Source organism: Mauremys reevesii, linkage group 2, assembly GCF_016161935.1.
Source record: "Mauremys reevesii isolate NIE-2019 linkage group 2, ASM1616193v1, whole genome shotgun sequence".
Lineage (NCBI taxonomy): Eukaryota > Metazoa > Chordata > Testudines > Geoemydidae > Mauremys > Mauremys reevesii.
In genome coordinates, this window is record NC_052624.1 from 196,276,805 (window position 1) to 196,303,982 (window position 27,178).

Genomic DNA, 27,178 nt, shown 5'->3' on the forward strand with positions numbered 1-27,178 from the left:
CTACACTTCCTGCGCATGATTTTCCCCCCCTTTCTTCGGATGCAGGCTTCTGATAGTTTCTGCAACTTTGACTTGAAGTAATTCCAGGTCTCCTCCACCTTTAGATCCACAAGTTCTTCAGTCCAATCCACTTCCCTAACTAATTTCCTTAATTCTTTAAAGTTAGCTCTTTTGAAATTAAAAACTCTAGTCCCAGATCTATTTGTGTTATCCTTCCATCCAGTTTGAACTGAATTAGCTCATGATCACTCGAACCAAGGTTGTTCCCTACAACCATTTCTTCTGTGAGGTCCTCACTACTTACCAAAACCAAATCTAAAATGGCATCCCCTCTTGTTGGTTCTTCAACTACTTGGTGAAGGAATCTATCAGCTATCGCATCCAGGAAAATCTGAGCCCTATTATTATTACTAGCGCTTGTCCTCCAGTCTATATCTGGGAAGTTAAAGTCTCCCATGATCACACAATTCCCATTAGTGTCTACTTCATTAAAAACATTAAAGAGGTCTCTATCCATATCCAAATCAGATCCTGGCGGTCTGTATCACACCCAAGCACTATCTCAGGAGAGGCTCTAGTAGCTTTCTTTCCCAATGTGATTTTTGCCCAGATAGATTCTGTTTTATCCATTCCATCATTTATTTCTTTACAGTCTACCTTATCATTGATATACAATGCTAGTGCTTTGCATCTTCAAAGCACTTGAAACATTAGCTAATGACATCTTATGGCATCACTCGGTTTTATTGTTAAGGAAACTGAAACAGAAAAATGACTTACCCAAGTCAGAGGAAGTCTATTAGATCTAGGATTAAAATTTAGATTTAGTTGCCATTTTGGAGCTCAGACTACTAGATCATATTTCATTACTTATAGCCTAGGTTTTTAACTAATGGTCTAATGGGGACTGGGGAGAGAGAGCGAGAGAGTCTAATCTTGGCCTGGTGCAAGGGGAGGCTCCAGCGGGACGGAGGACTGGAGAGTGAGCCCACACCACAGAGAGGACTCCTGCAACTCTTGTGTCCTGCAGGGTTGATCCTAGCTCCCTGGTCTGCACATTGTGAGCTGGCACGCTGGTTCACAGTGCCTCTCAGGTTTGCTCCCCCAGCTTCTTTCCTCCATCACGATAGAGGGTTGGGCAGGTCAAACCTGAGCCGCACTGTGACCTGCTTCACCAGGTCATAACGTCCAGAATGGAGAGCTAGGCCCAGCCCTGTGGGAAAGGAGCTGCAGGAGCCACCCCTGCAGGGTGAATCATGGACATAGGGAAAAAGTCATGGACAAACACGAAAGTCACTCTCTGTGACCCTTTTTTTTTGCCCACTGTGACAAACCAGCAGCCCTAGTTTTAGGATTCTGAAAATATGTTAAAATCTCAGAAGAAACTAAGGTGGTTTTTTTGTTTGTTTTTTGTTTTGTTTTTTTGTGTGTTAAACTTTGATCCAAAAAAAAGTACTATGGTAAATTTCAGCTGGCTGATGAAAAGTTAATGTGTTAAATCTGGAGACTAAATTCACTCGCTGACATGGAAAAATAGAGAGCATGTAATCTTTCTTTCAGGGGAAAGATCTCCACAACCTTAACTATGGACAAGCTTAGGCTGCTCCCACAATAGCACTGTTTTTGCTCAGTGGTTATTCTTTCTACAGTTGTGTTTCATGAGCTGGTCAATATACTATCTCTGTGATGGCACCCGCAAATCTTTGTTTTGTTTTTCTGACTTCATTATATCAAGGTTGTTCTGCATACAAAGGTTCTGAACTTCACTCATTATTAGACTGAGTAGGTAATATATGTCTGCCAGCCAATTAGTCTCTTGTATTGTAGCTTCCAAACTGCATTGCTATTTCAACAGCTCATTGCAGAGTTAATGGGGCTGTTATGAGAAAGCAGACTTATGCAGTTGGCAATGGATTCACTTTTCTATAAATGAATGCCTCCATATTTCTTCATGTGGAGCCCCTGTCATATATTACCTCTTGGCTCTCCCAATCCAGATGGAAAATTCCTTATCAACTCATCTGTCATTTGGTTGAATTTATAAAAGTGGATATATAACGTGAACAGATTTTTTGGGGGGAGTTCAACAGGTGTTTGCAATATTAAGTGAAGGTTGTGTCTCCTAATAACTGAAAACGTATGTGTCACAAACTCTTTCTGGGAATTTAACCCTTCTGCCAGATCAGAAATGTTAATATTTGGAGAGCATCAAAATACTAGCGTTCTGATGAAGTTGGATCCCTAGTGGTTAAAAAGTTCCAGTGGAGAATCCATGCCATCTGGGAGGCTATTCCACTGCATAATAAATCTCACTGTCAGGAAATATCTCCTCATTCTCTGTGTTCTGACACTCTAAATTGATATTCCAATTAAATTAATGGAACATCAGGGAGCAGCAGATTCTCATGGCAGCACAAGAGATACACATTTGCAGGTCCTAAGCAGCAGTATAGTCGGAATAAAAGTAGTCAAGTTAAAACCATTTAGAGGAAAAAATATATAACTATAGCAGAATTTTAATAGATCAGCACATTACAACCTCTTGCTTTTTCTGATGATTGATTAAAAATAGCAGAAGGAAATTCTAATGACTTTCTTAATCTTGGAGGGACTGATAGTCTTGTGGTTAAAGTACAGGTGGAATAAAGAAATCTCCCTTCTACCTTAGAACTGCCACTGAATTTTCTTCTGCAAGTCTTCTATCTTCTCTGTGCCTCAGTTTTCCATTTGGTAAAATGGGATTTATACTTCACACCCTTAATTCATTAGCACTTGTAAGTGGTATGCTACAAAAATAGAGCATTACTGTATTTTTGTCTCATAGCACATTGTCAAAACAGATTTTTTAATCTGAGTTTTATAATGTGTATTAAAAGGTACTGTAAATTTACATGTTTATCCTTATTATGACTGATCTCTTGCTTTTATCTACCAGTAGGATATTGGGTTTTAGTTTTTTCTTGGCACCGAACAGAGCTAGGCCTCATCTAGGCCTACAGTATATTGCTGTACTTTCAAGATATGAGAAAAATCTTGATAACTAACTCAGGCAATATGCCCCAAAGCTGAATTTCCTTTGCTTTCTAAAGATCATTGAAGCTATTCCTTACTGTAACAAAACAAGGAATGTTGGTTGCAACTTTAATCAATATGGGCACTGTATTTCCACAGCCTGGAGTAGCCCTGTTGGCAATAGAGTAACTCTAGTGGACCAAAACACTTCAAGCACATGCAGGAATATAATTTTACGTAGAATTATACTAATTGTGTTTGCAAGCATAGGTGTATTTATAGATAGTTTAAATAAAATATGGGCAAAACCCTGGATGTGTTTACGTTTTACTATCTGAATCTCCAGCATTGTGGACAAATGGTTCCAGTGTGGGGGCCAGACTCTAAGTTCACTCCCTACTTACACTGAGTGCAGTAGGTTCTGTCTCCCTTTTCTTCTCTGGCCCTGACTCTGGGCACAGGTGAGAGCAGCCTAGATGCTGCCGTAAACTGTGCCATCCGTCCATGGTCCTTTAGGGTTTCTTCTCCTTGCCTGCCTCTGCTCCAGAGGCTCCACGATGGAGACACAGGAGCTGGTGCTGCAGGCTCTGTGCTTGCTAGGAGATCTGCCACACCAAGTGAGGGAACTTGATGGAGGTTTCCACTCCCTTTGTGCTGCTCACAGAATGGGGCCTAGAATCTGACTCTTGCTTTCTAGTACAGCTACTCTTGGCTAAGAGTTTTCCTGCCCCCATTAAAGTCAATAGCTGTTTCTACCCTTGACTTCAGTGAAATCAGGATCAGGCCATAGCTGAAAGGCAACTCAGAAGTAGAAAGGAAAGTGTAAGCTATGCAAAGAGTGACATGCTTTTCCTCTTTGGTCTGCTGGGAAGAGAGTGCCCCTTTACTCTGTGGGCAGGTTTGCTAACTACAGACTATTAAGGCACTTGTTTAAGCCCTAGCTGAGATTACTATGGAGGATACCCACAACATGATCCTGATTCTGTTATCCTGATAGTTTATACCCACTTTGCACTGGTGTAAATGCCTACACAAGGTGCATGGCAATGAGAATGAGGCACAGAACAGCACATTCAACCACTGGGATCAGTTAGTGGATAACCACCAGTTGGTGGACACTGAAGGAAACAATTGCTTTTTAATGTGAACATATGAAGTCTATAAGTCAATTAAATAAAAAAAAGTTCTGCTTGGCCTACTGTTAGAGTAATTGCCACAAAGCTTTATTCTGCTATGCTCCTTCTTAATATTTCAGCCTGATCTAGTCACCCCACTGATTTATGTATAAAGTTATACAAACATTCAGACATTACAGAAAACAGTGCTATTCATTCAGTCTTGCATATTAACAATAATCAATTCCCTGCTGGCTGAGGTGGGCAGATATAATCTCTGCTTATAATTCTGAATGCAAAATTGCATGATTCTCAATAGAAAATAAGTTGAAATTCTTAAGAGGTGTTTGTTCCTTTAAAAAAAAACTTATTTGTAGGCTGAGTGGAATAGAGTTTTTTAATAAATTAAAGGGTACAGTGCCAAAAGTGAAATATCTGCAAGCTGCATGGAACTTTAAGGACATCATAGTAGAAGCTCAACTTAAATGTATACCCCAGTTAAAAAACATAGTAACAGAACCAAAAAAGAGCCACTGTGGCTAAACAACAAAGTAAAAATAGCACTGAGAGGCAAAAAGACTCCTTTCAAAAGTGGAAGTTAAATCCTAGTGAGGAAAATAGAAAGGAGCATAAACTCTACCAAATGAAGTGTAAGAATACAATTAGGAAGGCCAAAAAAGAATTTGAGGAAGAGTTAGCCAAAGACTCAAAAAGTAATAGTAATTTTTTTAAGTACATCAGAAGCAGGAAGCCTGCTGAACAACCAGTGGGCTCACTGGACAATCGAGATGCTAAAGGAGCATTCAAGGACAATAGGGCCATTGCGGAGAAACTAAATGAATTCTTTGCATCAGTCTTCATGGCTGAGGATGTGAGGGAGATTCCCAATCCTGAGCCATTCTTTTTGGGTGATAGATCTAAGGAATTGTCCCAGATTGAGGTATCCTGAAATGAGGTTTTGGAACAAATAGATAATTAAACAGCAATAAGTCACCAAGACAAGGTGGTATTCACCCAAGAGTTCTGAAGGAACTCAAATATGAAATTGCAGAACTACTAACTGTAGTCTGTAACCTATCATTTAAATCAGCTTCTGTATCAGATGACCAGAGGATAGCTAATGTGATGCCAATTTTTAAAAATGGCTCCAGAGGTGATCCTGGCAATTACAGGCCTCTAAGCCTGACTTCAGTACTGGGCAAACTGATTGAAACTATAATAAAGAATAATATTGTCAGACATATAGATGAACATAATTTTTTGAGGAAGAGTCAACATGGTTTTAGTAAAGGGAAATCATGCCTCACCAATCTACTAGAATTCTTTGAGAGGGTCAACAAGCATGTGGACCAAGGGGATCCAGTGGATATAGTGTACTTAGATTTTCAGAAAGCCTTTGACAAGGTTCCTCACCAAAGGCTCTTAAGCAAAGTAAGCTGCCATGGGATAAGAGGGAAGGTCCTCTCATGGATTGGTAATTGGTTAAAAGTTAAGAAACAAAGGGTAGGTATAAATGGTCAGTTTTCAGAATGAGAGAGGTAAATAGTGGTGTCCCCCAGAAGTCTGTTCTGGGATCAGTCCTATTCAACATATTCATAAATGATCTGGAAAAAAGGGTAAACAATGAGGTGGCAACATTTGCAGATGATACAAAATTACTAAAGATAGTTAAGCGCCAGGCAGACTGCAAAGAGCTACAAAAGGATCTCTCAAAACTGGGTGATTGGGCAACAAAATGGCAGATGAAATTTAATGTTGATAAATACAAAGTAATGCACATTAGAAAGCATAATCCCAACTATACATATAAAATGATGGGGTCTAAATTACCTGTTACCACTCAAGAAAGAGATCTTGCAGTCATTGTGGATAGTTCTCTGAAAACATCTACTCAATGTGCAGCGGCAGTCAAAAAAGTGAACAGAATGCTGGGAATAATTAAGAAATCATGTTGCCTCTATATAAATCCATGGTACCCCCACATCTTGAATACTGTGTGCAGATGTGGTTGCCCTCATCTCAGAAAAGATAGATTGTAATTGGAAAAGGTTCAGAAAAGGGCAACAAAAATGATTAGGGGTATGGAACAGCTTCCGTATGAGGAGAGATTAATAAAACTGAGCCTTTTCAGCTTGGAAAAGAAATGGCTAAAGGGAGATATGATTGAGATCTATAAAATCTTGACTGGTGTAGAGAAAGTAGATAAGGAAATGTTTACTACTTCTCATAACACAAGATCTGGGGGTCAACAAAATGAATGGGCAGCAGGTTTAAACAAATAAAAGGATGTATTTCTTCACACAACACACAGTCAACTTGTGGAACTCCTTGCCAGACCATAACAGGGTTCAAAACTAGATACATTTGTGGAGGATAGGTCCATCAATGGCTAATAGCATTGGATGGGCAAGAATGGTGTCCCTAGCCTCTGTTTGCCAGAAGCTGGGAATGAGTGACAGGGGATGGATCACTTGCTGATTACCTGTTCTGTTCATTCCCTCTGGGGCACCTGTCACTGGCCACTGTCAGAAGCCAGGATACTGGGCTAGACTTATGTTCTTAATATCCATTTTCCTTGTCCATAGTGGGTACTGAATTGCAGCTAGGCCAAGTTATAGCTAATATTACTTTGATATAAGGCTTATTTGTAATTTATTGCTCATTTCTACATGTATCACTGCTTTATTAGTAGATACCAACTTGAGGTTAATAAGACAGTTGTATGGAAAATCCACCAAAAGAAAATTTGATGGATCCTTACCAATGACAACTACAACTGTGTTCATTTATTTAATTATACAACTTGCTTATGTAGTCTTGTTTCATTTGCTTACTACAAAAAGGAGAGGCGTGAGGGAGGGAAATGTGAAGACAAAATCCAGAACTCCCATGTGTCATGCCTTTAGCAGAAGTAAAAGGAATGATTATTCTGATATTTGAAATTTCATTTATTAATGCCATAGGCCAAATTCCTCCTATGACTGGAGCAAGGCTCATATTGTTTATGTTGTTGGGTCAGGAAACTTCATCATTACCCATCTTGTCAGGCACAAGAGCCAAAAGAGGAAGAAAATATATGTGTATATACAGCAACATATCTAGAATAAAGCCCTAATGCTTAGTGACAATGAACTGGATCTATTACGTGAAGAACACCACTCAAATATAGGCACAATGGTTATGAAAATTCTCTGTGATGATAAAGTAAAACAACTTGCCTCATGATTTACTAGAGTCCTACTATATCTCTGAAAAATAAATGATGGTGTTCACATAAATTTCTTTGCTGTCTCTGCCTTTAAACTGTACTTGCTATGGGGCTTCCCCTAGGATTAAGGTGCTTAAATAACTCATCTAGAGATTCTGCCCTGCACTCTTTATGCAAGTAAAATCAGTGGGATTATCACACACCTAAAGGTTATAGGGATAGGCATGTCAAATTAATCCGTCACTATTTTAAAAATAGTGATGGATTATAGATAAATTATAGATTTATTAGAGGTGAGTGAATAACTCAGAATTTAATGAATTTCATCTTTCTTTTCATGCATTGTTTGAGAACAGATCACAAAATTATCCCACTTAATTGCTATCATGAATATTTATTGAATTACTGGGGCCTGACCAAGTTAAAAACCTGTAACACAAACAAGTCAGCCAAAAAATACTCAGTTTTCACCACAAATAGGGAGGAAAGTCAGAGTCCATGAGTCCACTATGAACTCTGCTATTGCCATTAATTTTTGTGGTAGGTGCTCAAATGCTACAGTGATGGGCAGCAACATAAAGCCCTAAACTAGGTAGGTAGAGTGCAACTTTTGCATTTTTGATACCATTTACATTCCTTTGACTTAGGAGTTAAACACTTAACTACTATATTTGCCTTTGATTCAAAGAGCTACAAAGAAACTAGAGCACTGGATCCAAGACGAGGCAGGCGAACAGCTCAGCTGAACAGAGAAATCTTCGGTGAGCTTAAACACAAAAAGGAAGCTTACAAGAAGTGGAAACTTGGACAGATGACTAGGGAGAAGTATAAAAATATTGCTCAAGCACGCAGGGATGTAATCAGGAAAGTCAAAGTACAATTGGAGATGCAGCTAGCAAGGGATGTGAAGGGTAACAAGAAGGGTTTCTACAGGAATGTTAGAAACAAGAAGAAGGTCAGGGAAAGTGTGCGACCCTTAATGAATGGGGGAGGCAACCTAGTGATAGATGATATGGAAAAAGCTGAAGTACTCGATACTTTTTTTTTGCCTTGGATTTCACAGACAAGGTCAGCTCCTAGACTGCTGCACCGGGCAGCACAGTATGGAGAGGATGTGAGCAGCCCTCAGTGGTGAAAGAACAGGTTAAGGACTATTTAGAAAAGCTGGACATGCACAAGTCCATGGGGCTGGATCTAATGCATCCGAGAGTGCTGAGCAGGTTGTCTGATTGCAGAACTGTTGGCCATTATCTTTGAAAACTCGTGGAGATCGGGGAGGTCCCAGACAATTGGAAAAAGGCAAATTTAGTGCCCATGTTTAAAAAAGGGAAGAAGGAGAATCTGGGGAACTACAGACCTGTCAGCCTCACCTCAGTCCCTGGAAAAATCATGGAGCAGGTCCTCAAGGAATCCATTTTGAAGAACTTGGAGGAGAGGAAGGTAATCAGAAACAGTCAATATGGATTCACCAAGGGTAAGACATGGCTGACCAACTTTCTATGATGAGATAACTGGCTCTGTGGATATGGGGAAAGCAGTGGACATGATATATCTTGACTTTAGCAAAGCTTTTGATACGGTCTCCTACAGTATTCTTGACAGCAAGTTAAAGTATGGATTGGATGAATGGACTATAAGGTGGACAGAAAGCTGACTAGATTGTCGGGCTCAATGGGTACTGATCAATGGCTCGATGTCTAGTTGGCAGCCGGTATCAAGCAGAGTGCCCCTGGGGTCTTTCCTGGGGCCAGTTTTGTTCAACATCTTCATTAATGATCTGGATGATGGGATGGATTGCACCCTCACCAAGTTCGTGGATGACACTAAGTTGGGGGGAGATGTAGATACACTGGAGGGTAGGGATAGAGTCCAGAATGACCTAGACAAATTGGAGGATTGGGCTAAAAGGAATCTGAGGTTCAACAAGGACAAATACAGAGGCCTGTATTTAGGACGGAAGACCGACTGGCTAAGCTGCATTTCTGCAGAAAAAGACGTGGGGATAACAGTGGACAAGAAGCTGGCTGCGAGTCAACAGTGTGCCCTTCTTGCCAAGAAGGCTAATGGCATATTGGGCTGCATTAGTAGGAGCATTGCCAGCAGATGGAGGAAAGTGATTATGCCCCTCTATTTGGCACTGGTGAGGCCACATCTGGAGTATTGCATCCAGTTGTGGGCCCCCCGCTACAGAAAGGATATGGACAAATTGGAAAGAGTCCAGCGGAGGGCAATGAAAATTATTAGGGAGCTGGGACACATGACTTATGAGAAGAGGCTGGAGAAACTGAGCTTAGTTACTAACAAATTTATTTTAGCATGAGCTTTCGTGAGCTGCAGCTCACTTCTTCGGATGCATAGAATGGAACACACATCCGAAGAAGTGAGCTGCAGCTCACGAAAGCTCATGCTAAAATAAATTTGTTAGTCTTTAAGGTGCCACAAGTACTCCTGTTTTTTTTGCGGATACAGACTAACACGGTTGCTACTCTGAAACCTGAGCTTAGTTAGTCTGCAGAGTAGAAGGGTGAGGGGGGGGGATTTGATAGCACCCTTCAACTACTTGAAGGGGAGCTTCCAAAGTAGAGGGAGCTAGGCTGTTGTCAGTGGTGGCAGATGACAGAACAAGGACCAATGGTCTCAAGTTGCAGTGGGGGAGGTCTAGGCTGGATATTAGGAAAAACTATTGCACTAGGAGGATAGTAAAGCACTGGAATGGGTTACCTAGGGAGGTGGTGGAATCTCCATCCTTAAAGACTTTTAAGGCCCAGCTTGACAAAGCCCTGGCTGGGATGATTTAGTTGGGGTTGGTCCTGCTTTGAGCAGGGGGTTGGACTAGATGACCTCCTGAGGTCTCTTCCAACCCTAATCTTCTATGATTCTAAGACCTTCATTTATAGCTATCAGATCTACTCTAATGACAGGATTTTGAAATCTCACATGAAAAGTAGGCTAGGAGAAAAATGAAATAGTGTAAACATTAGAAAGGGGTATTTCCTTAGATAATTTGTGCAAGAGGTGAAAAGAACAAATTCTAAACGGTCCAAAAATAGTCATAAATCCACAATCAAATGCAAATCTTGATTGTGTTTTAATTTGGTTGAGTACGAGGTGAGGAAAACCCCTTCAGAGAATAAATATTTAATAAGTTCCAGCATCAGAGGTCAATGATGCAGCTAATTCTCCCTGGAAATTGTGTCCCTTCAGACTTTCAAACTTCTTAAATGCAACTCCAGAAGAACTCAGGTTCATTCAAGTATATTTGCTAATTAAAGCACTAATCATTCTACGTATACTTCTCTTTAAGGGGATATTTAAAATTGCAAGGTCTCTTAAGACACACTATTTGAAGTTACGATTTGTTTTGGGTCTAGGTTTAGGTCAGTGTGTAATCACTGAAATTTGAATTTTTAGAAATTTAGCACTTGTTCTTTCAAACACTTAAGCATGAGCTTCACTTTACTCCAATGAGTTGGAATAAATGTAACTATTCATGTAAGTAAAGTTAAGCACATACTTAAGTGCTCGGAGGATGAAGGCCTCATTGGTTGGGAAAAAGCACTGGACTGGCTTTCTCAGAGACTCAAGTCCTGGAGAGTTCAAATAGTGGTCCCTGACCACTATTTATCTATGTTGTGTGAAGTTCCAAACAACGTGTAGCTCACGAATGTACTTCACTATTGAGCTAGATGGAACTCCTGGAGGGGTAAGATAGAGGATGCTTCATTTTTCTTGGCTGAGGCTGCAAGCAAAGGTTCCAAATAAGCACTTGATAGTGGTCTGAAGAAAGCCAGATGGTCCCATTCTACTGGCTCTTTTCCTTGTATGCAGTTTCTAAAAAAAACCTAAAAATACACTACATACTTTCTTGTGGAAGCAATTGCTGTACTTGTCACAGGGAAGTTGTGATTAAGAATGACAAGGAAGGTGGGCCATATGATCACAAAAGCCATAGGGGATGGGCCACAAGACAAACTGTCCATTAAGATGTAGCTCACACTGAAGTTTGACTCACTGACCTAAAAGGCTCCATAAACTTTTATCATCCTCCACTCAGTCATGACACTGGCAGACCAGATGCCAGCTCATGCGAAGGTCCCCATGTCTCATCTGAGTACTTGAGAGGTGCATAGCTGGAATCTCTCTGATTCACTTGGGAGGTAATATTGACAGAATGGGTATTAAAACTATATAAGAAAGTGTGTAGTGTTTGGACTTTACTGAATATGATTTTGCATATACTGTGCATGTGAGGTCACAATGCACGAAGGATGCCATTTTCCTCCTCCATGCTGTCAGTGGTCCCAGCAGGAAATGCTTCATTAAAATTGGGTCATGCAGTTTGGGAACCCCTGCTATATTACCTTTTGAAACTAGAACTGTAATTCATTTGTGTATCTGTTTGCTTGCTTTATCCTTGTAAATAACTCTCTAATTTCCTTTTCCTGTTTATTAAATCTTCATATAGTTTACTATAGGACTAGCTACAAGCGTTGTCTTCAGTGTGAGATCTAACGTGCAATTGATCTAGAGTAAGTGACTGGTCCTTTTTGTCAACTGGGGAGGGGAGAACTGTCTTTGCCCAAAGATTATTAGAAAGCCATTCAAGATTGGGCATCCTGAAACCTGATTCTAATTTATATTCTGGCAGAAATGAGATTGACTTGCTGGCATACTTATCAGTACAGATGTCTTGTGCTACTATACTGTACATTCAGTGCACAGAACAGGAGTAACATAGGTAAGAGATGGGGGCAGATCACAAGGAATAAAGCAGGATAGTAAAGTGAAAATATGCAGAACAAGAACAGCCAGACTCTCAAACTAAGTGTTTTCAGGTTTTACTTCCTTAACCTTGTAGTTTTTTATCTCAACCTATGTATCTTTTCTAATTCTTGTTCAACTGAAAGGATATGTATTTTACTTCAGAAGCACAGATAATCAGGTCCTATTAGAAAAAAGGTCAAGAGGTCAGGTCTTGTGAGCTCTGCTCACTTTAGGCACTGCATGGAATATAAAAATCAAATGAGATGTCTTTTTTATATTATGTTTTTGAGGCTTCAAAACGCAACAAAATTTTCTGATGGATATTTTCACAACATGAAAAAGCAGCAGCCAACTTGATTTTTTAGAATACAACTACAGAAGGGTCATTCATTTGTACAAATGTCTTCCATCCACAGGTTAGCAAATCTTCATGGGGCTAGGAATAAAATTAATTTTGGCTAAATTTTGATCTCCAGTTTAAAGTTCTCACTTTAAAATCATATACTGCATACAGTCTGTTAATCATGATACTAAGGCTCTGTGAGAAATCAGAGGCCAACTCATTTCATTGGAGAAGTCAAGGAATCATGCTTATAATTTCCAAGTACTCTATCTCTGATTCAGCAAAGCATGTAAGCATGCACTTAACTTTAGGTGACTGGTGCCTGTACCTGCAACGTTAGAGTCAGCTGGAGCTTGACCCAACATTTTTGAGACCTATAAAAGAAACAACTTTTTTTTTGCACTCATTGTCCAAACCAATTGTCTCAGCTTCTTCCAAAAAAGAGGTGTGAGTGTATTTCCTGCTGGAAAATGTGATGTCATAATTCTTTTAAATGACAAACTGACACCATTTAGGCTCATTGTCATGAATAGCTCTGCATTCTGGTCTCTAAAGGTGTGGTGGTTGATGCATCAATGAAAATTAACAGGCAGTTAAAAAATACTTGAATATTTCCTCTGTAGTTTCAAAAGACAGAAGTGAAGGACAATGCAGAAAAGGATACCCATGACTGTGAATTACCTGCCTATGCACTTGCGGTAACTGAAACTGTAGACAGCCACTTGGGCACCAAACTAGTCTTTTGCATGCATGATTGCATAGAGTAATGAGGTTTTGTGTGTAATCATGAAGATATGTTTGCACACATGGACTAGGACTTCTACTTGTTTAAAACTTTATCCAGTATATCAGAGCTCTGTAACTATGATATTACATGTATTCACAAAACAAAATACACGCTGACTTATCACAACTGATTCTTATTGGACATAAGGCACCCACTTCCAACCATTGTGTGGGGAAATGTCTATTTTGCAAGAGGATCAAATATTATACAGACCTAAGTGAATACCCTTTCCAAAGTAACCCATTTTCCTCCGTCAATTACAATATATGAGATCAAATTTGTTGTTACACATTAAAGCATTTTTTTTAGGTGACTTGGTAGATCCTTAAGTATCAGAGGGGTAGCCATGTTAGTCTGGATCTGTACAAAGCGACAAAGAGTCCTGGGGCACTTTATAGACTAACAAGTATTGGAGCATAAGCTGCGTCTGACAAAGTGGTTATTCACCCACAAAAGCTTATGCTTCAATACTTCTGTTAGTGTATAATGTGCCACAGGACTCTTTGTTGCTTTTTAGTAGAACTTGTGAATTTGAGGTTTAAGTAAACTGGCTCCAGGGATGCTTTAGAATGATTAAAAAAAAATAACATTGCTGTGGTGGGCTCGTCTTTGTCACATTCTGCCTGATTTACCAGCGTCAGCCACGGTGTCTATCTTTAAACCACTAATCTGGCAAAAGTTGGAGTCAATTCTAGGTGATACAAAGCAATTGCTCATATATTCAGAATGTTACAGAAACTTATATCAACTGTGCAAAGCTTATTCTATTCATTAATGTGTCTTTTAGTGCAAAAAATGCAGAGCAAAACAGTATTGGATAGTCATAACTTAAATAAGCACATATTTACCTCCATATTCATGCCTCACATTTTTTATTATTTAACACCAGTCTCATCCTGCTGTTTTATTGCCCAATTGGATAGGATGACATATGACCATAAGTATAGACAGAGGCTTACATTTGCATTTATTCTCACATTATGGAGCTGAAAGGCAACTGGTAATCAGAAACATTATCTAGAATTATGAGGGACACACTGCTACCATGATAATGTTTTAAAAAATTAAGCGTTCTCAGTAGGTGTTTACTGCCTCCATATTTCAGTTAACATACGAGAATGCTTTGCACATGCACACAATTCATAAAAGCGTGTGCTAAGGTATATCATTGGGATGCACTTTATGCATATCAAAATATCTAGTTTATATATTCTAACAAACAACTTTGTAACATAATTGTAAAATGCTACATAAAGAAAGGGAAAGACCCAGATCCTGGGATCCAACTGAATTATATTCAGCACATGTCAGAGTGAAAGGTGAAAAATGCACAAACTACATTTCTGCACTCCCTTGAATCTGATGCTGCTGTGTGTGGTCCCCAAGTCAGCTAGAACAGCCTAAGGGCTGCTCTAAGTTGTTACTGGCTAACTGCTCCAAAAACTAAACATGCTGCCAAGGATCTACACAGCGTAGGGTTAGTCTTGCCAAGCCCCCTTTCCTGTTACCTTGTCCCCTACTCTGCCAACAGAGAGTCAGGTGATGTAGGAGCCTCTACGCTATTGGAGGATAAACTTTGCATTGGTTCATCTTCCCAATTTCAGACATTCCAGCTCTATGGCCAGATTCTACCAGCAATGCCATGCAAAACAACTATGTCACAACAATCTATCCAAAAATCATTACAATGTTCAGAGGAAAAGTAGGTCACAACTGAGATAAATATTTTCAAAGAGGTCGTTTAACATTCTGATCAGAATTTATCCTGGGAAACTTTTTTTGCACAAGTAAAAGTTTAAATTTGCATAAGTTATTTGTGTGTGCAAATCAGCTTCATAAGGTGAGTTATCAAATATGGCATCTACAATTTAAGCACTTGAATGGGTATTTGGGCTCCTATGTAGAACTGGTTTGTTACAAGCATTGAGCGTCTGCAGCTCCCACTGGAGTCAATGGCAATTGTGGTTGTTCAACACCTCTAAAAATTAGGCCACTTTTGTCTAAGTATCTAATACTGACCTAGGTTTTTATTAGGATTTGGTTGCAACTTCAAAGAGAGACTATCTCCAGATCCATAACAGCTTGATGGAAAAGAATTAATTTTTTTCTAGCGTGGTGAGAAAATGAGACTTGAGAATAGCAGATAAAAACATTCTTATTCTACCACAAAGTATTAAAAGTGTAAAAGAATATTATTGGAATTTGCCTGCTAGGCAATCTGTGGGAAAACTAAAAAAAGAAAACAAATGAACTGTGCCATTCTATCCTGGGTTATGTAGGAGGCCAGATGAGATAATAATGGTCCCTTCTGGCCTTAAAAATATATGGATCTGAACCTTTTGGTCCCTTTCAGAACAATCAAAAAACTATGCTGGGAATCAGCTGAACATGAGTTCCCAGTGCAATGCTGTGGTTAAAAGGGCTAATGTGATCCCTGAATGTAAACAGAGCAATATCAATTATGAGTAGGGAGGCTATGTTACCTCTGTATCTGGAACTGGTACAACTGCTGCTGGAATATTGTGTCCAGTTCTGGTGTCCACACTTCAAGATGGATGTTAATAAATGGGAGAGGGTTCATAGAAGAGACATGAGAATGATTAAAGCATTGGAAAACATGCCTTATAGTGATAGACTCACGGAGCTGAATCTAATTATGTAACAAAGAATGATAAGGGATGACTTGATCACTGTCTCTAAGCACCTGCATGGGGAACAGAACTTTGATATTAGCTCTTCAATCTAGCAGACGAATGTAGGTATAACAAGATAAAAAAGGTGTAAATTGAAGCTAAACAAATGCAGTTTCAAAATAAGGTGATTTTTTATTAAAAAAAGGAGTAATTAACCATTGGAACAAGTTAACAAGGATTGTGGTGGATTCTCCATCACTGGAATTCTTTAAATCCAGTTTGGATGCTTTTCTAAAAGACATGCTCTAGCTCAACCATGGCTATTGCACTTGAAGCAGGATTAAATCAGTGAAGTCTTATGTCTTGTATTAGACAGGAGGTCAGACTTGATTATTACAAACGCTGAAGCTATTGTAAATGAGTATTTGCTATTTTAAAAAAGTGGATATCACAGATGCTGGGTAATAGATTTGTCTAGTATAAGATTAAATCAATGTAGCTTTAAGAGATTTGTTTGCAAACTAATAAAATCCTTTTATTGACTTCAGTGGGTTTACTATTGACATATGTGTTCACCCCAATATAAAATGAATAGTCAATTGGCTGTTCACAAGCTGTTAGCTTTAACTATTCGCTTATTTTTGCTCTTTGAAGAAAAACAAACTTCTGAAACAGGTGTGTTAACAACCTGCTTCCAGTACAGATTTTTGAATGACTTATTACTCATGTGAAGATTTATGTAAGATTTGATATCCATGACCTGTTGTTTTTTTGCAGAGGCGGTCAAAAAAGCAAACAGGATGTTAGGAATCATTAAAAAGGGGATAGAGAATAAGACTGAGAATATATTATTGCCCTTATATAAATCCATGGTATGCCCACATCTCGAATACTGTGTACAGATGTGGTCTCCTCACCTCAAAAAAGATATACTGGCACTAGAAAAGGTTCAGAAAAGGGCAACTAAAATGATTAGGGGTTTGGAGAGGGTCCCATATAGGAAAGATTAAAGAGGCTAGGACTCTTCAGCTTGGAAAAGAGGAGACTAGGGGGGGATATGATAGAGGTATATAAAATCATGAGTGATGTGGAGAAAGTGGATAAGGAAAAGTTATTTACTTATTCCCATAATACAAGAACTAGGGGTCATCAAATTAAATTAAGAGGCAGCAGGTTTAAAACAAATACAAGGAAGTTCTTCTTCACGCAGCGCACAGTCAACTTGTGGAACTCCTTACCTGAGGAGGTTGTGAAGGCTAGGACTATAACAGCGTTTAAAAAGGAACTGGATAAATTCATGGTGGTTAAGTCCATTAATGGCTATTAGCCAGGATGGGTAAGAATGGTGCCCCTAGCCTCTGTTTGTCAGAGGATGGAGATGGATGGCAGGAGAGTGATCACTTGATCATTGCCTGTTAGGTTCATTCCCTCTGGGGCACCTGGCATTGGCCACTGTCGGTAGACAGATACTGGGCTAGATGGACCTTTGGTCTGACCCGGTACGGCCGTTCTTATGTTCTTATGTTCTTATAAATACAAATAATACAATATCACAAATCAGAGCAAATTGAACTTGATGCTCTGAGATATGAAGACATTTAAGTGTAACTTTGTGTAACTATTTGACAAGCCTAATAATGATTTACAAACAGGGCCAGCTCTATCCACCAGTGCACCAAGCAGGTGCTTGGGGCGGCCAATGGCAAGGGGTGGCTTTTTTTTTTAAAGCCGCATTGGAGCTTTGGTTAATGGAATATAAAGTCTGTTTTGGTAAGGTAATAGCTGCAGCAGTGAATAAGTTGAGCATTTCATGAGTCACAAGTGTGCTTATTTGTTATCAGGATCTGTTATTTGTGGCTTTGTACAGTAAGAATAACCCACTTGAACTGTTATCTTAGATTAAGATGATGGCTGCCATCCCATAAACTTATCTCCATAAAAACAATGCTAAGGTTGATTGCTGACCTGCAGATGATGTGGCTCCCCCCACCCTCTTTGAACTTACCAACTCTTTCTAGTTGCAAGAGTTGTTGCCAGGATGAAGTATCCAGTTTTCCAAGGCACAGCTTGCAATTATTTAGAGGTTGGTTTAGGATCTCCATTGATTTGCTCTTGAGTCACTGACTCTACTCATAGACTTTCAAAAGGTTTAGAATCACTGGATGATTGGCCAATCTGTGCTACTTGCTGCCTCTTAAAATGAAACATGGCCAATTTTAACTTTAGATGTGCTTTTCATGTGAAATTTAAAGAAAACGGGCATAGTAAGATATTCTTTTGAATGTCTTACACTTTCGGGATGAGATGAATTTACACTGAATAGGCTTTTTGTATTAAAAAAAAGTCAGATCTGAATTTAATTGCATGTTTTTACCAAAATAGCACTTTATCATATTACTAGAGGTTATAAGTTAACCTTTTATTGTTTTCTGCTTTCTTTTAAATATTCAGGCTTGATTGCAGACTGCTTTGTGCTGTCACTCCAAGACAAATACTTTGAGCTTGTTTATTCCTATTGACAAGAGCTTTATACAGGCTGGCATTGCTATAGTGTGATCAAAGAAGCAATCATTTGTGGAATGACAATGCACAGAATATTCACGTAATGCACTGTGCTTTTATGGGTGCCACACATTAAAGTATCACATTTGGAAGAGATCATTCATAACCAGAAACCAAGAAGCATAATTCAATTTGCACCATTTGACTGTTATCAGGGAAATTATACAAATGATAGTAAAAGCTGGTATTATCACACTGATGTATGCCTTACACATGACACCTTTTCAACACGTCATTCTGATTCTGTATTGAAAACTAAATAACAGTGAACCTTATGAAACAAACACTTAGCAAAAGACCCACTTATTAATCACACTGTTTAAGAGCAGGAATGTCTAATATCTTATTTTCATCTATTGTTCATTTGCTTTTTATTGAGTTTATTAAGATAGGTGCTCTAATTTTGCTCTGAACATGAATTAAAAAGCGTATGAATTAACATTTCAATTTAAAAAGTGCCAAGGAGACGCATTCCTATTAAAAGAAACACATGGTGGAAAAGTGTTCCTTAAAACAGAATAAGATATTAGCACTATTTTCAGGTGTCAGCTAGAGCTGTGCAAAAAGTTAGCTGTTGTGCCTCATGGGGGTTAGGCAGTCTTGTTTTGTTTCAGCTCACATCAGGTCTCATTCCCTGAGTTTAGGTTTTGAAACTCGGAATGAGGGTTCCCATACTAACACAGGAGCCATTTCAGATTGTTCCAACTGAAGGAAAAGGCTTTCCTATGCCAACAGCAATGATTCCATTCCAGCTCTTGCAGAAATGGGGTTCAGACATGAGCTTGTCCCCTCTGAAGGTGAATTCATACTAGTGCCAGCATGTTAAAGATACCAGGAGGGAGAAGCAGGCCATGCAATCACTCCTTCAATCCAGGGGGAAATGGCCAACTGACCAGACAGCCATTCTTATAGATCTCAGGAGGTATGTGGGCTTAAAATCCTCTGTACCTCTCACACGGATAACACCACTTAAAGGGAAAGAAGAAGGAAAAGAGTTGAACCTATTGGGTAGGAATCACCTCTTCCACTCTTGGACCCAAACAGCTCCCAAAGCAGTTGAAACCCATTCACGTTGGAGTTTCAGGATTAATATGCCCTGAAATTCATCTAAATGTAAATAGTAGTACCTGAATAAACCTTTGAGTGTAAATACGGGAACACAGAAAATGCCATATGGGATTAAACCAATGGTCATCCCAGTCTGGTATCCTTTCTCCAACAATGGCCAGTTACCCAGTGCTTCAGAGGAAGGTGTAAAGCCTTCATAATGGAGAGTTGTGCAATAACATCGCCTGAGTTTCTTGAAACATGTTTTTGGTTTGTAGTAAGACCTACAGTCAGGTGAATGTTGCCCATGAGAAACATGTTATGAAAGCTGTATGCTATGACACTGCAGTTTTATTCAGTTAGTACATAAATGCCTGTCAGTCAGACATAGCCATTAGAAACATTTGAATCTGAGTCCCATTCCAGAAATTTGGTTCAAAAGTCTTATGGGCTCTGGACTAGATCATGCCATTTAACTGCAGCCCAGAATAAGGGACAGCATGCAGCCAGCCAGCCCATGAAGACCACTGGAAGGAATTTACATTGGTGTAAAAGGAGACCACTACTTACCCTTCCGCTGCTTTTTGGGGTGCACTGTGTGGGCCAGTTCTGCTCTGCAGGTCAGTGTGGGGAGGGGCAGAGCCTTGGGCCAATTCCTAATTCCTCCCTTTTCATGGTAGCATGCTCACCCTGTGTAGCAGGGATGGAGGAGAGAAGCCTCATTGCTTCTGTTCACTCCACGTGCACCTGAGGAAGTGCCAGGTAGAATCTGGCCTTCTCTGATTACCCCTTTTCTATAAATATCTCAGATCTAATTAAAGGAGACAAGTAAGCAGCATTTTAATGTCATGAAGCCTAAATCTGCAACTCTTCATGGTAATGAGAAATATCCAAATATTGTTACCATTATTTTATGCTGCTTTAAGTTGATATGTTTTAGTATAATTTACATTATCATACATCACCTTACTGCAGTAACTAGAGATGAGCCAAAACTGTGAATTCAGCCAATCTGGGATATATCCCAAACTTGGATATTTAGAGGGCATTTTGCCTACCTGACACTGAAGAAGAGGCAGAGGCTTTTTAAAAGGATCCTAATCTCCTTATGACACAGTTTCTCCCGGAATACTCACTTTAACCACATACAAACATTTGGCTAATTTATAGCCCTTGTTAACCTTCCACCTTAGTCATCAGTTAGGCTTATCTGCCACAGGCTTACCTTATGTCTGAACTTACCAGCAAAAACATAAATCACTACATGTTATTGATATCTGAATTATTCCAAGATTATCAATCATTATTGCAGCTGGCAAAACGAAAGGTTTTTTTTAAAACAGGCAGAGGGGGAAAAATGTTCCAATGCTGTTTTCACAATCTGCTAAAGGATTCACTAACATAACTGCTTTGCATGTGGATAACAAAATTTAAGAACTTATAGAAATTGTTGACTATAAATCTTGGCATAGATGACATCACATTTACACATACAGTAAATTTTAAAATCAAAGCCTGTAAATGAGGAATTAGCTTCTAAAACAGAAGGTTCTTGACTCTATTGTAACATTTATTGGTATGAACTTTGTCTCCAACTGACTTTTGTTGTGAGCTGATTGACTATGTAAGATGTTGCTTGGGAAACCATACAACCTCTATTGCATGTTGAATTACATATTAACTCCAAGCAAACCACAATAAATCTCAATAGGCCCTTTCAATTTTTATAGTTTTTGAAGAGATCATTTAAATTGCAGATAAATGAAAGTTTTAATTAAACTAACAATAAAAAATGTAATTATTTAAGAACAAATACAACTAAATAGTCTGTTTCACTCTGGACGGATCTAATGTCACTAGAGAAAACTGACCACATTTTGAGTTGCTTCTAATATTTACTACATGCAGCCAAGATGGGCTCTGTGAGCCCATGGCCAACTCTATACCAGCCCTACCATAGTTGATAGCAACCAGTCGGTTGCTCTAAAGAGTATGGACTGCTTATGCCTCTCCCTTCAGGGACATTATTGCAGCCAACCATAGCTGATGTGCAGCAGCACTCTGACCGTGCCCGCTCCTGCTGCTGACACTCCCTATGAGCCAGGGCTACAAAGGAGGGAGACATAATGACCTGGCTAGTCCATTCTAGTGGATCCTCTAGCTGGGTGGATCCAGCAGCTTTCTAGGACGTAGGCACTATCACAGCACCACAAAGGGTCCTGATGGAAATTATAATCTAGCCCATTGTGTGGTCATTGGCTGCTTGGTTTTTTGTGACAGTCAGAATTGTTAAGCTTCATCTTAAATTTCTAATTCAAGACCAAGGGTCCAGAGATTCTTCTATCAAAGTGTGTGCAAGTGACTATTGAGTGAAGCAGACCTGGCTTGACACATTAAACTATGTTTGCAGGAAATGTAGAGGCCATCTATGTAAGCATGGCCTACATATTTTGTTCCTGCATGTGTGAGTCCTAGTTCAATTAGTCCTATTGAAATCTACATTGTTTGCTTGTGCCCAATGTCCTAAGCTATTCAAGTCATTCTATTAGTGACCTGTCCTCTTCATAATTTACCACTCTCCCAATCTCTGTGTCATCTGCAATTATTTTGAATTTTCTTCCAGGTCATTGATACAAATGTTAAATGACATAGGGCCAAGAAGCAATACCATCAAGAAGCACAACCACTTGATGATGATTCTCCACTTTCATTTTTATACTTATCAGTTAGCCGGTTTTTAATTTATTTAATTTGTGTCATGTGATTTTTGTATCATCCCAGTTTCTTAATCAAAGTATTGTTCCATACCAAATCAGATGTCCTAAAAGTATAAGTATCTCACATCTACGGTATTACCTTTATCAACAAAATGTATAATCTCATCAGAAAAAATATAGTTTGACAACCTCTACTTCCATAAACCCATGTTGATTGGCATTATATTACCTTCCTTAATTTTTTTATTAATTGAGTCCCATATCAGCTTTTCAATTATTTTGCACAAGATTAAAGGCCTATAATTCCCCAGGTGGTTATCTTTAACCTTCCTAAATATTGGTACAATACTGGATTTCATAGAATCATAGAATCTCAGGGTTGGAAGGGACCTCAGGAGGTCATCTAGTCCAACCCATTTCTCCCAGTCCTCTGGAATTTCCATAGTGTTGCAGGTCTTACTAAAATTATTATTAAGCCATCACTTATTTAAAAACTTCTGGATGCAAGTTAGCTGGACCTGCTTATTTTAAAGTGTTTAATTTTAGTTGCTGCTTTTTAACATTTTCCTCAGTTACTGTTGGAATGGAAAGTATTTCATAATTATACATTTAATAAATTCATTTTTCCAAATACAGAACTGCAATATTTATTAAACTCATCTGCCTTTTCTGCATTTATTATTGACAGTTCTACCATTTCCATCTAATAATGGACCAGTACCATTGTTAGGATTCTGTTTGTTCCTAATATACTACTTATTGTCTTTAACTCTGCTGATCATAGATTTCTACTTGTGTCCTTTTGCTTTCCTTATCAATTTTCTACAATTCCTACCTTCTAATTTATATTCATTGCTATTAACTTTCCTTTTTTTCCATTTCTTATCTATGGTTTGGTGGTTTTAATTTTTTTTATTGCTACTTTAATTTCCCTTCTTAGCCAAGCTCTGTTTTTAATAAAGGTAGCCTTCTTTCCCAATTGTTCCTTTTGAGGCATCTAGAAAAATTGAGAATGTTTAAAGTACATTTATCATTCACATGCTTCTGTTTAAGTACTTCCAGCAGATTTGGCTCATTAAAGTTTTCAATTTTTTGAAATTGGCCCTTTTAGAGCAAATCTAATCTAGCAAAGGGAAGAGCCTCCCTAGAGACAGGTAATTGTAGAATATAGTACTAATATTACCAATTGTACCAATATTACCAATATAATTGTACCAATATTACCAATTACCTGCAGACTGGTAATTGTAGAAAAAATACTGTGCATCTTTTAGCATTTTTACAAGAGTATACCTTGGCATAATAATAAAACCTAGAAAGATTAGATTTCAACATCATAAAATATAATTGATATTAATGAGAAAAAATGTAGAAATTTCAATATCTAAATCTGGTTCATTACCTTCAAAGAGTGAGTGATATATTTTAATCATTTTAAGCAGTGGGAGGACAATAAATATAATTTAAGAAAAGAACTTTGCATAATCATAGCCTAAAAAAGTCAATAACTATCTTGATTCCACAACATTTAATGGAAAATAAGAGTTTTTCTTTAAATACATTAGGAGCAAGAGAAAGACAAAAGAAAGCATAGGTCCTCTAATTAATGAGGAAGGAGAGCTAATAACTCAGTGGTTCTCAACCAGGGATACATGTATCTCTGGGGATACGCAGAGGTCTTCCAGGGAGTACATCAATTCATCTAGATATTTACCTAGTTTTACAACAGGTTATATAAAAAGCACTAGCAAACTCAGTACAAAATAAAATTTTATACAGACAATGACTTGCTTCTTCTGCTCTATATACTATACACTGAAATGTAAGTACAGTATTTATAACTATAATATAAAATTTATAACTATATGGTAAATGAAAAAGTAAGCAATATTTCAGTAACTGTGGGCTGTGACACTTTTTTTTTAATTTTTATGTCTGATTTTGTATGTAAGTAGTGGTTAAGTGAGATGAAACTTGGGGTACATAAGACAAATCAGACTCCTGAAAGGGGTACAGTAGTCTGGAAATGTAGAGAACCACTGTAATTATTGATGACCTTAAGAAGTTGGACCTGTTTAATGCCTATTTTGCTTGTCTTCACTAAAAATGTTAATGGTGACCAGTTACTCAGCACAATTAATATTATAAGGGGGAAGGCATGCAAGCCACAATGGGTGGGAGGGGCAGGGGGAACAGGGTAAAGAATATTTAGATACTTTAGAGGTATTAAATTTGGCAGGGCTAGGATATTCTGGTATGTATTAGCAAGAATGTTGTAAGCAAGACACAAGAAGTATTTCTTCCACTTTACTCCATGCTAATTTGGCGTCAACTGGTGTATTTGTCCAGTTCTGGGTGCCACATTTCAAGAAAGATGTGGACAAACTGGAGAAAGTCCAGAAAAGAACATCAAAAATGATTAAAGGTCTAGAAAACATGAGGAAAGATTGAAAAAAAATGGGTTTGTTTAGTCTGGACCGAGAGGGGGACATGATAACAATTTTCAAGTAAAAGATAAAAGGTTGTTAGAAGGACGAGAGAGAAAAATTGTTAACCTTTGAGAATAGGACAAGAAGCAATGGGCTTAAACTGCAGCAAGGGTGGTTTAGGTTGGACATTAGGAAAACCTTTTTAACTGTCAGAGTGGCTAATTGCCTAGGGAGGTTGTAGAATCTCCATCATTGGAGATTTTTAAATGCAGGTTAGATAAATAACTGTCAGGGATGGTTTAGATAATACTTAGTCTTGCCTTGAGTTCCTGGGGGACTAGACTAGAAGACCTCCTGAGATCTCTTCTAGTCCTACGATTCTATGATAAATTCATCCTAGGGTATTTAAGACCTAGCTGAAGCAAACTTGGAACTGTTAGCAATTGCCTTCCAGGACTCATGGAGCATGGATGAGGTTCCAGAGAATTGGGGAAGAAACATAGTACCTATCTTTAAAAAGGGGACCAAAGGGAACCTAAGTTCTGTAAGCTTGTGCAACCATGCAGCAGCCTTCTTAGGGCCATGCAGGTGCTCAGGGAACCTGCCTGGGGACCTGCTGTTTCCTGGCCCAGGGCGGACCCACCCCAGGGCGGGGCAGGAAGGATCTGGCCTCGGGTGGAGTGGACCCGGGGCGGGGAAAATGTGGGGCGGACCTGGCCGGGGGTAGGGGGGGCAGGGTAGGGTGGACCTGGGGTGGGCCCAGGGTGGGGTGGACCAGCCCCAGGACCTGCTGGGGGAGGGGCGCCTATCCCACGGTCCCAGTCTCAGTCCAGGTGCTGCAGCCAGGAGAGACATGTGAGGGAGCCCTCTCTCCCCACCCTAGCCTCAGAGCACCCTCCTGCACCCGAAACTCCTTATCCCTGGCTCCACCCCAGAGCCTGCACCTCCAGCTGGAACCCTCACACCCCTGCAACCCAACCCTCTGCCTCAGCCCTGAGCCCCTCAGCCCCACCCCCACCACATGAATTTTATTATGTGCACCAATATGAAGGTGCTGTGTCATACATCACCTCCATATTGGTGCACATAACAAAATTCATTCTGCACATGGGTGAGAAAAATTAGAGGGAACACTGAAGGGGACCCCAGGAATAATAGACCAGTCAGCCTAACTTTGGTACTTGGAAAGATACTGGAACAAAATTATTAAAAACAATCAACTTGTAAGAACCTAGAAGAGAATAGGTAGGTTGGCATTCCTTATAATCCTAACTTCCTCCTTTGATAGGGTTACCTGCCTAGTGGATATGAGAAAAGTAGTAGATGTGATTTCAGTAAGGCTTTTGATAAGCAAACTAGGGAAATTTGGTCTAGATGAAATTCCTATAAAGTGGGTACACAACTCAGAGTAGTTATCCATGGTTTGCTGCCAAACTGGGAGGACGTAGCTAGTGGGATCCCACAGGGGCCAATCCTGGGTCCAGAACTACTCAATATTTTTATTAATGATGTAGATAATGGAGTGGAGTGAATACTTATAAAATTTGCAGATGGCACCACACTGGGAGATGTTTCAAGCACTTTGAATTCTGATCCTGTCCTCCAAAGTGACCTTGACAAACAGGAGAATTTGTTTGAAATCAACAAGATGAAATTCAATGAACACCAATGGAAATAAAGAGAAGTGTGAAGTACTTCTCTTAGGAAGGAAAAAATCAAATGCACAACTACACATTCGGGAATAACTGACACAAATGACCACTAGTTTCAATTACAATAGAAGTAGATTGCTAGAGGATTTTTCAGGCCGTGATTCAGCAAAGGTCTTAAGGACGTGTAAATTTACTTGTGAGTAGTCCTATTGCAGTCAAAGTGATTGCTCATGCTCAGTCATCCTTGTCCTGATCCAGCTGAAGAACCTGAGTAGGCTAAAATGAGCCTTTGGGCTCAGTCCTTAATATAGAGTGGCACATTTATTACCAAATTTATTATTTGTATTGCTATAATGCTTTGGGGATAACCAGTGGACCCTTGTTGTGCTAGGCATTGTACAAAGGAGGAGTAGCTGACCATCCCTATCTCAAAGAGCTTACAGTCTAAATAGAAAGAAGAGGGGTGGGGGAAAAGGGATAGACCATCCAAGCAGAGAGAACAGGGTATTGGTTGATGATGATCATGTATGTGTCATATTTTGATGGCAAGGAGGAACTGGGGTTAGGAATTTTATTTTTTGGTTGAGGTTTAGTTGGGGGGTTGCAAATGGAAAGACAGAAGGAGAAAGGGGACGCTAAAGAGATGGGAATCAGAGGGATAGGGCAGGGGAGAAGTGGGATGAGGCAAACAGAATCTGTAAGGGAGTTGAGGGAGAGGGTTGGAGCAAACAGCCAATCAGCATAAAGGAGACAATGCTCAAAACTGTGGAAACTGTCAAAACTCCCTAGGCAATTGCATCACCTGAAGTCCCTGCTTCAGGTGCTTCTGCAGCTACTCCTGCTGCCTTTAGTCTCTGCATGGCTCCCCCCTGCAGTGTCATCCCTTCATTCTCCAAGGCCACATGGTTG